Source organism: Nematolebias whitei, chromosome 14, assembly GCF_014905685.2.
Source record: "Nematolebias whitei isolate Nwh7 chromosome 14, NemWhi1, whole genome shotgun sequence".
In the NCBI taxonomy this organism is placed as follows: domain Eukaryota; kingdom Metazoa; phylum Chordata; class Actinopteri; order Cyprinodontiformes; family Rivulidae; genus Nematolebias; species Nematolebias whitei.
Genome location: NC_056511.1, coordinates 17,794,872 through 17,806,782, shown reverse-complemented (window position 1 = coordinate 17,806,782; position 11,911 = coordinate 17,794,872). Strand labels below are relative to the sequence as shown.

At 39.3% G+C, this 11,911-nt stretch overlaps 1 protein-coding gene and 1 long non-coding RNA gene across 2 annotated transcripts in view; both read left to right on the top strand.

Moving 5' to 3' along the window:
* The window catches only part of LOC119420871 (replication protein A 70 kDa DNA-binding subunit), a gene marked incomplete at its 5' end in the record, with an annotated part of 94,705 nt that overhangs the window by 54,729 nt on the left and 28,065 nt on the right, over nt 1–11,911 (top strand).
* Nucleotides 1,933–10,457, top strand: LOC119420535. Its single transcript, XR_005187309.1, has 3 exons — nt 1,933–2,019; nt 2,133–2,201; nt 10,271–10,457. It is a non-coding gene; the product is annotated as an uncharacterized LOC119420535 (long non-coding RNA).

Genomic DNA, 11,911 nt, shown 5'->3' with positions numbered 1-11,911 from the left:
CCCATGAAGGCCTCACCCATGAAGGCCTCACCCATGAAGGCCTCACCCATGAAGGCCCCACCCATGACTGCTATTGCAGTCCTCAACCCCTACCAAAGCAAGTAAGTTTAAGTGGATGGATCTTTTTGTCTTTTCTTAATATTTTGATGTATTTGTAGTTCAAGGTTCTTTATTATTATTTGCATCACATTTGGTACATGAGGTGGAATGTAATTGTGTATTCAAGGTCCCAGTTGCACCGAAAAGTACCAAAAATATAAAGTATAAAATAGAAACCGTATACAATAATATAAGATATATGCTAAACACTAATAATGTAAAATAATAGTGTATTAAACAGCAGCCTGAACATGAGTGTAGTGAGCAGATGGGTATTCAAATTCTTTATTGGGCACTTCTAAGCAACTTAAATCTGTCTTGGACGCGTTCCCTTCTGTTTTCTTAACAAACTGTGTAAGCGTTTTGTCATTTCACGTTCAGATCAATTTCTCTACTGCTCAATCGTCAGCAAAACTATTTTCTCTGATGTTGTGACTCCGGTTCATTCTTGCTGCCATTTCTCTGTAACACTTCAGGGCATGCTTGAAAATGTGTGTTGGTGCAGGCATCTGCGAGCTTTTATTATTTATTTATTTTATTCGAAAGCGTGCGCTTCTGTGGGCTTGAGTGTATGCATGCAATTCAGTCCATTTGCATGGAAATGAAATGAAATGACTGATCTTGCCTCAAAAATTGACATTTTTAAGGCAGGTACTGCTGGGTTTTTATGTTCTGCTGCTGAGGTTTTGATTCTGTATTTTGCCCTACTGGGGATACAGCCAGCCTCATCTGTCCCCCACCCCCCACCCCACCCTTCACTCCCACAGTTACTGCCCCAAGTTTCCATTTTATTGCAGTTTTCCCTCTCTTATTTTTTTGTCATTTCATTAAATATATGTCGCTGAGCTTGAAGATGACTAAAAAACAAGAGTACAAAATAACAAGGCATAGTCACCCAGATTAAAGTAAAGGTATTTTGTCAACTCTCCATGCTTAGGCTCTAATAACATAGATGCGCTTGAAATGGAAAGCTGTAAAAATAATTCTGCCTCCAGGTGTTGTAATAAACTGATGACTGTTCTAACTTTGAAGTTGAGGAGTACCCATAGTGAGTAAAAATATGACTTCAGCAGTTGTGCTTCTTACATGAAGGTCTGTGTCTAAAGAAATGTGAAGTTGTGTACTTGTGTGACAGCATGAGAACATGCAGATATTTTGATTATCCATTTTCATGGCTTTCCTATCGCAAGTTCTGCTCGTTTTAAGTAAAATGCTTTACCACAAAATACCATAACTCTACCATAAACTTCAGTGTAGCTATCTTATCCACACTGAGCAGGAAATGGAGCTCACTCTGGGCCAGCAGCTGCTCTTGTGATGGAGGATTTAATTGCAGGAAAAGTTATAGCATGAATATTCTCCATTGCACAATTATCAAGGCAATGAAAAAGTTCACTGTTGCATGAAGTGCACAGCTTGGCTGGTTGTTGTTAAAAACAGAACAAGGAGCATATTTAAAGTTTATCCTGGAGTTGTCGAACACAAAACACTTAGTTCCCTCTTTCAAAAAAAAAGTTGTTCACTTTTTTATTTTACAGAACTTAAAAATAAATGAAGTCCTACATTTTAGATGGTAATTTTTCCATTCTCCTGTTTGGCCAGCTCTTAATAAATGAATAAAAACTCATTTACATTGTCTTTTTCTTTGTGGATGTTTTCTGTGTTGGCAGTCTAGATCTTTAATAAGTTAATTTTATTTAAAATAATTATGCAAAACATTTTCTTAAAAAAAAATCACCTATATAACACTTTGTGTTAGGATGTACTCCTAAAGCACCGATTCACCAACGCAAATTTCTCTGTATTGTTTATCTCAGGTGGACTGTCAGAGCCAGAGTCACAAACAAGTCAAATATCCGTAACTGGAGTAACTCCAGAGGGGAGGGCAAGCTCTTCTCCTTTGAGATATTGGATGAGAGTGTAAGTAGAAAGGTCCCAACTTTTGTCTGTAACATGCTAGTATACTGTATGTTACACATGGCTAGATTTTTTTCTTCTGTTTTATCCATTCGATGAAACTTTCTGGTCAACAGGGAGAAATCAAGATTACTGCCTTCAACAATGAAGTGGACAAGTTTTTCACTCTAGTGGAGCAAGGCAAGGTGAGCACATTTCACTGATCCATGTCCATTCTTTAAATGATAAGAGCTTCTTGGAAATTCTTCACAACAATAACTTTTGAATGCATTGTCCATTGGCCAGGATGGCCAAACAGTGAAGGACTGTATGAACTACTGTCTAAAGCCAGCATTTTTTAACAATAAACATGAAATAATAATAATAATTTTATTTTATTTTATTTTTTGCAGTAAAGATGAAAGAAAACTTAAACCAGCCACTAGAGAGCAAAAGCCAGTGTATTGCTTGTGCCGGTCCCAAGCTCGGGTAAATGGTAAATGTTGTGTCAGGAAGGGCATCCGACGTAAAACACTTTTGCCAAAACTATAATGCGAGTTCATCAAAGCAAAATCATACTGGATCGGTTGACGCCCGGGTTAACAACAACCGCCACCAGTGCTGTGGTGCCGGCGGAACTTGTGCTACTGTTAGTCAAAGACCACGAGGAGGGAAACGAGTCAGGAGACAGAGGGAGAAGAGTGAAGTCATGAATGTAGGACTGAGGGTTGCAACTCTAAATGTGGGGACAATGACAGACAAAGGTAGAGAGCTGGCTGGCATGTTGCAGAGAAGGAAGGTAGATGTTTTATGTGTCCAAGAGACCAAGTGGAAGGGCAGCAAGGCTTGCAGCATCGGAGCAGGGTTTAAGCTGTTTTACCATGGTGTGGATAGAAAGGGAAACGGAGTGGGGTGGTCCTGAAACAGGAATTGGCAAAGAATGTAGTAGAGGTAAAAAGAGTATCAGATAGGGTGATGTGTCTGAAGGTAGAAATAGAAGATCTGATGCTAAACATTGTCGGTGGTAATGCTCCGCAGGTTGGATGTGTGGAGGAGAAAGATAAAATTTGAAAGGATCTGGATGAAGTGATGGAGAGTATTCCCAGGGAGGAAAGAGTGGTGATTGGAGCAGACCTGAATGGACATGTTGGTGAAGAAAACGGAGGACATGAGGAAGTGATGGGTAGGTTTGGTGTCAAGGAAAGAAACTAGAAAGGGCAGATGGTGGTGGATTTTGCCAAGAGAATGTAAAAGGTTGTAGTCAACACTTTCTTCCATAAGAGTAGAGGAAGGATTATGCAGGTCGACCACATTCTGTGTAGAAGAGGAAACCTGAGGGAGATTGGAGACTGTAGGGTTGTGGCAAGGGAGAGTGTGGCCAGACAGCATTGAATGGTTGTGTGTAGAATGACTGTTGTTGTGAAGAAGAGGAAAATGGTCAAATCAGAGAAGAAGACCAAATGGTGGAAGCTGAGAAAAGAAGATTGTTGTGAGAAATTCAGAGAGGAGCTGTTAAAGGCTCTGGGTTGTAAGAAATAGCTTTCAAATGACTGGGCTATTACAGCAACAGTAATTGGAGAGACAGGTAGGAAGGTACTTGGTGTGTCATCTGGACAGAGATTGGATGATAAGGAAACCTGGTGGTGGGATAGTGAAGTGCAGGAAGCTGATCAAAGAAAGAGGTTAGCCAAGAAGAAATATGACAGTGAGAGGACTGAAGAGAGGAGACAGGAATATAAGGAGATGCAACATAGAGCAAAGAGAGGTAGCAAAGGCAAAGCAGATGATGAGTTGTATGGAAGGATGGACACTAAAGAGGGTGAGAAGGACTATTACCGAATAGCGAGACTGAGGGATCAGGCTGGAAAGGATGTGCAGCAGGTTAGGCTTGTTAAGAATGTTAATGTTATGACAAGTGAAGAGAGTGTGACGGGAAGATGGAAGGAGTACTTTGAGGAGCAAATGAATGAAGAGAATGAAAAAGAAAGAAGAGTAGAGGTCAAATAAACTGTAAACCAAGAAGTGGGAATGATTAGTGAGAGTGAAGTCCAGAAAGCTATGCTCTCAAAAGAATGAAGAAGGGGAAGGCAGTAGGACCTGATGACATACCAGTGGAGGTTTGGAAATATCTTGGGAGAGTTGGCAGTGAGGTTTATGACTCAAATATTCAATGGCATATTTGAGAGTGAGAAAAGACCTGAGGAAGAGAGAAGAAGTGTGCTGGTGCCTATTTTTTAAGAACAAGGGTGTTGTACAGATTTATAGCAACTACGGGGGAATTAAGTTGATAAGTCACGCAGTGAAGATCTGGGAGAGCGTTGTGGAAGATAAACTTAGATGAGAGGTGACTGTGAGCAGCAGTAAAGTTTCATGCCAAGAAAGAGCACCACAGATGCCATCTTTCTTTGAGGATGCTGATGGAGAAGTACAGAGAGGGTCAGAAAGAACTCCATTGTGTCTTTGTGGATTTAGAAAAAGCATACCATACCATACCATTTTATTTATAGAGCACTTAAAACAGCTACAAGGCCAACCAAAGTGCTGTACAGACAGAACAACAGACAACACACGAAGCAATATACAAAATGAAGTAAATCAAAAATATAGACTTAAAAACAATGCTGATAATAATTATGACAAGAAACCAGTGTGGAGCGTACAGGTTCAAAACACAGATCCTCTGGTGTTGAAAGCTACTGAATAGTAGTGAGTTTTTAAACAGGATTTGAAAACTGAGAGCGAGGGGGCCAGTCTGACAAGCAGAGGTAACTCGTTCCAAAGTCTTGGCCCTGCTACAGAGAAGGCCCTGTCACCTCTGCGCTTAAGACGAATTCCTGGAACTGTGAGGAGCAATTTGTCCGCTGACCTCAGGGATCGTGGTGGGACATACAGTTGTAGCAGATCAGAGAGATTGGGGGGGGGACACTGTTCAGCGATTTGTAGACATACAGGAGTATTATGAACTGGATTCGAAGGTGAACCGGTAGCCAGTGCAATGAGGCCAAAACTGGTGTAATGTGCTCTCTTTTGCCTGTACTGGTTAAAAATTGGGCTGCTGCATTCTGGACCAGTTGTAGTCGTGCAATGGAGGTCTGACTGATACCAAACAGGAGTGAATTGCAGTAATCAAGCCTAGCTGTAATGAATGCATCTATTACTGTCTCCAGGTTCTTTTTGGACAATATGGGCTTCAGTTTAGACAGCTGCCTCAGTTGGAAGAAACATGATTTAACAATCATGTTTACATGATTGTTAAGTTTCAGGGAAGGGTCCATTATCACTCCCAGATTAGTGACTCTTTGTTTTTCTGACAGGGTTAGAGTGGAAAGGTTGATGCACTGGTTTGTTATCATGTCATTGGGAGGGAACAACATGACTTCAGACTTCTTTATGACAGCATATGACAGGGTGCCGAGGGAGGAGGTGTTGTATTGCATGAGGAAATCTGGAGTGGCACAGAAGTTTGTTAGACTGGTACAGGATGTGTATGAGGTAGGGCATTAACAGAGTACTAGAGTAATCTACACATCGAGTCACATCAGGTCACAGAGTATGGTGTAACACCCGGTCCAATCCACCGCCCATCCACTGTTTTAAGTTTCGTTTCTGATATGCTGCACGTTTCTTCACGTTTGCAGTTTAATAATAATAACTAATAGTTTTTTTTTTCCTGTGACTTATTTGCAGTATGGTAAATAGTGGAGCATAATATACGCTCCCAATGTTTTGTTGGTCATTTTTTTTTATAAATAATTACCTTTTATTTCGGTTTTATTTATTTATTTATTTTTGTATCTTGAGATCTAGGACGTCATCAAATACTCGAGTTCTACTCGGGTTTTATTATGTTAATGTCGAGTTTAAAAATTATATACTCGTTCAACCCCTAGTATGAGGACAGCAGGACAGTGGTGAGATGTGCTGTAGGAGTGACAGATACAGTAGCTTTAAGGTGAATGTGGGATTGCATCAAGGATCAGCTCTGAGTCCCTTCTTGTTTGCTCTGGTGATGGACAGACTAACAGATTAGGTCAGGCAGGAACCCTCGTGGACTATATTTGCAGCTGACTTTGTGATCTTTGGTGAGAATAGGGAACAGGTGGAAGATAACTTGTAGAGGTGGGGGTATGCATTTGAAAAAAGAGGAATGAAAGTCAGCCGTAGCAAGATAGAGTACATGTGTGTGAATGAGAGGAAGGCTGGTGGAATAGTGAGGCTACAAGGAGCAGAGGTCACATAGGTGCAGGACTTCAAGTACTTGGGGTTCACTGTCCAGGAAAATGGGGAATGTGGTAAATAGGAGAAGAAGAGAGTCCAGGCAAGATGGAGTGGATAGACAAAATTTTCAGGAGTGATTTGCGACCAAAGGTTGTCAGCAAAGGTCAAAGGAAAAGTTTATAAGACAGAGAAGAGACCAGCTATGTTGTACGGTCTGGAGACAGCGGCACTCATAAAAAGACAAAAGAAAGAACTGGAAATGGCAGAAATGAAGATGTTGAGGTTCTCTTTAGGAGTGACAAGGATGGATAAGATTAGGAATGAGATCATCAGAGGTACAGCACAGGTTGAACAACTGGGATATAAAGTCAGAGAGGCCAGACTGAGAGGGTTTGGACATGTCCAGAGGAGGGACAGTGGGTATATTGGTAGAAGGATGTTAGAAATGCAGCTGCCAGGAAAAAGACAAAGAGGAGATATATGGATGCAGTTAGAGAGGACATGGAGGTAGTTGGAGTGAGGACAGGATGCAGAGGACAGAGTGAGATGGAGGAGGATGACTCGCTGTGGAGACTCCTAAAGAGGGAAAAGTTGAAAGAAGAAGAAACATGAAAGAAAACCTACAATGCTTTCGCAAGAACAGGGTTAAAATCTGAAAACTGTAAAACAATTCACAAACTGCTTTCAAAGTAGATTTGGGTTTTGTATACCCATTCTGCATGCACATACTTCTTAAACAACTATATATTAATGGTAAATTAGTGTCCTTTAAAATTCGTTCAACTCATCACTGTGTAGTTTTAGAACAAAAGTTAAGTGCAAGTTTGTCTTGAAGTATTTTTCATAAAGCCAGGAATATATATTGCTGGTGTCTGTTAAAAGGAATCCTTTGAAGTGTGAACTTTTAATATTGTTTTGCTGTTTTCAAAGTGTCTTCTTATCACATTTGTGTCAGAAATAGCTGCCAGTCTTTATGCTTCTGTTTGAAAGGAAGAACGAGTGTACAGAGTTTTTTTTTGTTGTTGTTGTTCTTCGTTCCAGGCGACAGAGCTTAAAGAAATAGTTTGGTTCTGGTTTTGGTTTTGAGCAATGTGGCACCAGTCTGTCAGTGTAAAACACAGTAGTTGGTCAGGGTGGGCATAAGATGCAGATTGGTGTTGATGTATAAGCAGTATACTTCTGTGAAAGAGGTCATTATAGACTGTTTAAAATATTTTATTTTTATGAAGATTTACTCTATATTTAAATCTGTATTATACAGTATGCTGAAAAAGAACTTCTTTCTGACTGAAAACTAACCATTAAGAGTATATAACAGAAATGATTATGCTCATGTCAGTTCGTTTCTCAAATAATTCAGTTATAAGATCTTTAGGCGACAGCTTCAGTATTTCCTTCTACACCAAGATTGTTAGAAAAATGGTTTGTCTCTAACATGTCTTCTAAGAATGAATTACAAGTCTCAGATCATCATTTTGACAAAACATAGAGAGGGAATACTATACCAAAATAATTTACAGTACTAGTCATGATAATGCAGCATATTTGACCAGCTATTATATCTAGTTGAGGGACTGTTTGATACTAACTAACTTTTGTTTAGAATGCATACATGCAGACACTCAACTCTTATCAACAACCTCACAAGGGCAGATAATCTATCAGAACCACCTTAGTGTTAAACAGAACCATCAATTGTGAGCCTGCAGCTGCAGAAGATCCCCACCTACTGGAAGACATCAAGAAAAAATATTCAACTGGCCCCACCGACTTCAGACTTATCGCCTTAAACACCCTCATTATGAAGACGCTGGACAAGTTGGTCCTCTCTCAAACCAGACTCAAAGTCAACATATTCACAGACCCTTTACCAGTTTGCATATCAGCCCAGTATCTGTGTTGGTGATGCACTTGCGAGAATCCATGGATACCACTGATGTTTGTGTCAGGATAATGGTTTTCAATTTTTCAAGTGCATTCAACACCATTCGGCTGCAGCTTCTCGGTGAGAAGTTGCAGAGAATGCAAGTGGAGTCTGAACTCGTTTCCTGGGTGCTGGACTACCTGGCTGCAAGACCACAATATGTCCAGCTCCAAAACTGTGTGTCTGACATTATTCTTTGCAGTACAGGGGCTCCTCAGGATACAGTTCTGTCACCCTTCCTGTTTACATTTTGGACTTTCAATGCAACCTGGACTCTTGTGTTTTCTTCATAAGTTCTCTGATGATTCTGCTATTGCAGACTGCATCAGGGGTAACAATGAGGAGGAAAATAGAGGCACTAAAAGGAGTTTTGTTGACTGGTGTGATCACAACCATCTGAAGCAGAACAAGACCAAAGAAATTTTTGATTTTAGAAAAAAAGAGGCCCAAACTTGGGCCTGTTTTCCTTCAGGGGTCGCCTGTTGGCAAATGTATTTTTGTCACAGTACTCAAATCCCATACATGCATGAGTTTATTTTAGATTATATATTTCTGCATTAAAAGCTTGCTGCAAATTCTGTCAATAATCGCTATGTAAAAACAACTCTAAAGACTTTAACTAATGTCTTTAACTATGGCTTTTCAATCTGTACAAATCATGAAGATGCTGTTTGAAATAAACACATTGCTAAAAGAATAGCTGATTAAATTCAAATGGCTAATCAAATTGTCATCACTGTTTTCCACTAGAGTACAATAAATAAAAAAGCTAAAGTTTACTTGTGTTGGATTTAGAGACATTTAATGGCAACAATATTTGCAGACTTTAACTAACTTCATTCTCTCTTCCACACCGTCATATCAAAGCATGTTAGAAAAGCTATTGTCATCACGCTCCAAAATAAAAAAAATGAAATAAATAACCTGCTCTTTGATCTTTCCTCTTTTTTTTAACTAAAGAAACTGTTGTAGAAAGCAGATGGATTATGTATTCCTGTTATCATTCCACATCTTCTGATAAGTAACTTTTAGTACGAGGAAAAGACCACAACAAATCTTTCCTTTGTTTCTAAAAACACACTGGTATTTTCTACCTATAAAATGTGTTTAATAAAATTATATTGCATTGGTTCCAATGACACATTCTAAAATGTAGAAACTTGCATTGACAGGTTATGAAAGTGAAATGTCAGATATGGCATGCAAATGCATAATTGAGATGAAGCATAAGAAATTGGTAAGTTCTGCTAAATAACAGGAAAACAAAACTTTTTGTCTTCCAAGTTGGAGAGAAAAGGGATTTAAGTCTCCAAATTAAAAACAGGCTGCTTGCATCTTCCTGTACACCCATATGACATGCACAGAAGAGCTGGAAAAGCTCATACACAACTTTTGGTGCTTGACTACCACTGAATTACTCAATTAACCCTGCTTATTATTCTGATAGTCAGACTGGCTCAGGTTTCAGCCACTAAGAGATTCTAACACAAACCCAGATCCAATTTGTGCCCTCTGCCCTCCGAAGATAAATAAAGGAACCAATCCTTATTCCCTACGCGATCTGGGTATTGACAGAACAGTGAGAGGGTGTGACTGGCTCTGAGAAGCCAGAATGCTTTTCACACAAGTTTCATGCTCCTTTGTCTGCATGTGCTGAGTGAATGCAGAAGGAAGGCAGGCAGGAAGGAATGAAGGAAAGGACAGAATCACAGAAACGAACCCAGAGGCAAAGAGAGAGAAGGGTGTGAGTGTGTGTGTGTGTGTGTGTGTGTGTGTGTGGGGTGGTGGAGTTATTGGGGCCTAGGGAAAGTAAATGAAGGAGTGTGCCTGACAGATTGAGTTTAAATTATGCTGTTAAGCAGCAGACTCCTCTCAACTGCTGCTTATTTTCTGGTGAATTAGAGAAGTGATGGTGCTGATAGTGACACTGTGTCTTAGTTTGACCTAAAGAGTTTTATTTATTTCTTGCTATTTGGAGGTTTTTGTTGGAACAGAGGCTGTAGTTCAAAATACATTTCCTTTCTAGGAACAGAAACATGGTCACCAGATCAAACCACCACAGCTGCTTTCATTCACTTGGTTTAATCTCATTTTGTAACACCAGCATACGTTGCTTTTCCGTTTGCTCTTTAGGTGTACTATATCTCAAAAGCAACATTGAAGGTGGCCAACAAACAGTATACAACACTGAAGCACGACTACGAGATTACCCTCAATGCTCATTCATCTATAATACCATGTGATGACAGTGAGAGCATCCCCACAGTGCACTGTGACTTTGTGCCCATTGAAGAACTGGAAAACCGAGACAAAGATGCCATTATTGGTGAGATATAAAGTTTATAATGTATAACTAATACAATAATTGTTTGAACCGAAATCCTCATTTGTTTATAAAATTTGGAGGTTACTATAACGGGAGCAACTCAAAGTAAATCCCTGTGTATGATCTTAATCTGTCTCTATTAAGAACTGATCTGGGTCCAAGCTTCTGTTGAATGTTGCTTCAGTTCATCAAAGTTTGCAAGCATTTGTTTTTCCAGAATTGGTTTCTGGTCCTGCTGCAACTTTTTATTCAGGTTTAGATCTTGATTCTTTTTTTTTCAGGCCATATCATATCTTATATCATATCATGTATCATATCATATATCATAATATTAATTAATGCAGGCTGGCAGATATTACATGAATTTGTCTGTTATGATTTGATTATAGCTGCTGAACATATAAGCTCCAAATTTCAGAAATCTCTGGTATACAGAGGAGTTCATGACCAACTCAATAAGTGCAAACGGCAAAGGTTCTGTAGCTGCAAAAGAAGCCCAAATCATCACCTTTCCACCACTATGCTTGATAGTTGGTGTGAGGTGCGCTGATATTGCACCCTCAAGAACTTTGCCATGCGAACTAAGACCTGTAAAGTCTTAGATGTTGCTTCTGGGATTTTGCCATTTCTTTATGGTTCAATTGTGGGTAAATTTTCAGAGATAGTCACTCCTAGAAAAATGGCAGGCACGTTTAATGTTTTCAGTTGTGAATAAGAAATGATTCACAAGCGGCTTTTTGGCCCCTCTGCAGCGGCTCTTTTAAGCTTTGACCAAAACCGACATAAAACTGAATTTTATTGGTTGTTATACAAACAACAACAAAATAGTAGTTTTAGCAGTTTTCCTGTCAGTTCCTTTGCAAATATCTGAATGCTGGAACTAGTACAAGGATTAAAACATACTAACTTTATTAAAAAAAAAAAAAGGTTTATAGGCTTTCCAATATTTTCAGTCAGGTCTTCTGGACAGTTTGTTATTTTTTTTGTGCTGAAACGTTTCGCCTTCGATCCAGAAGGCTTCATCAGTCAATGGAGTAAGCTGTTGGGGGAAGAATCAGTTTTGTGTTGTGCGTTTCCTTGACTGGAACAAACCAGTTATGTTGGTGCTAAGATGGTTTCTTTGTCTCGCCCCCTCCTCCATGTATATATGTATACATATATACAGGTACTTCTCAAAAAATTAGCATATTGTGATAAAGGTCATTATTTTCCATAATGTAATGATAAAAATGAAACTTTCATATATTTCCGATTCATTGTACACCAACTGAAATATTTCAGGTCTTTAATTGTTTTAATACTGATGATTATGGCATACAGCTCATGAAAACCCAAAATGCCTGTCCCAAAAAATTAGCATATCATGAAAAGGTTCTCTAAACAAGCTATTAACCTAACCATCTGAATCAACGACGTAACTCTAAACACCTGCAAAAGATTCCTGAGGC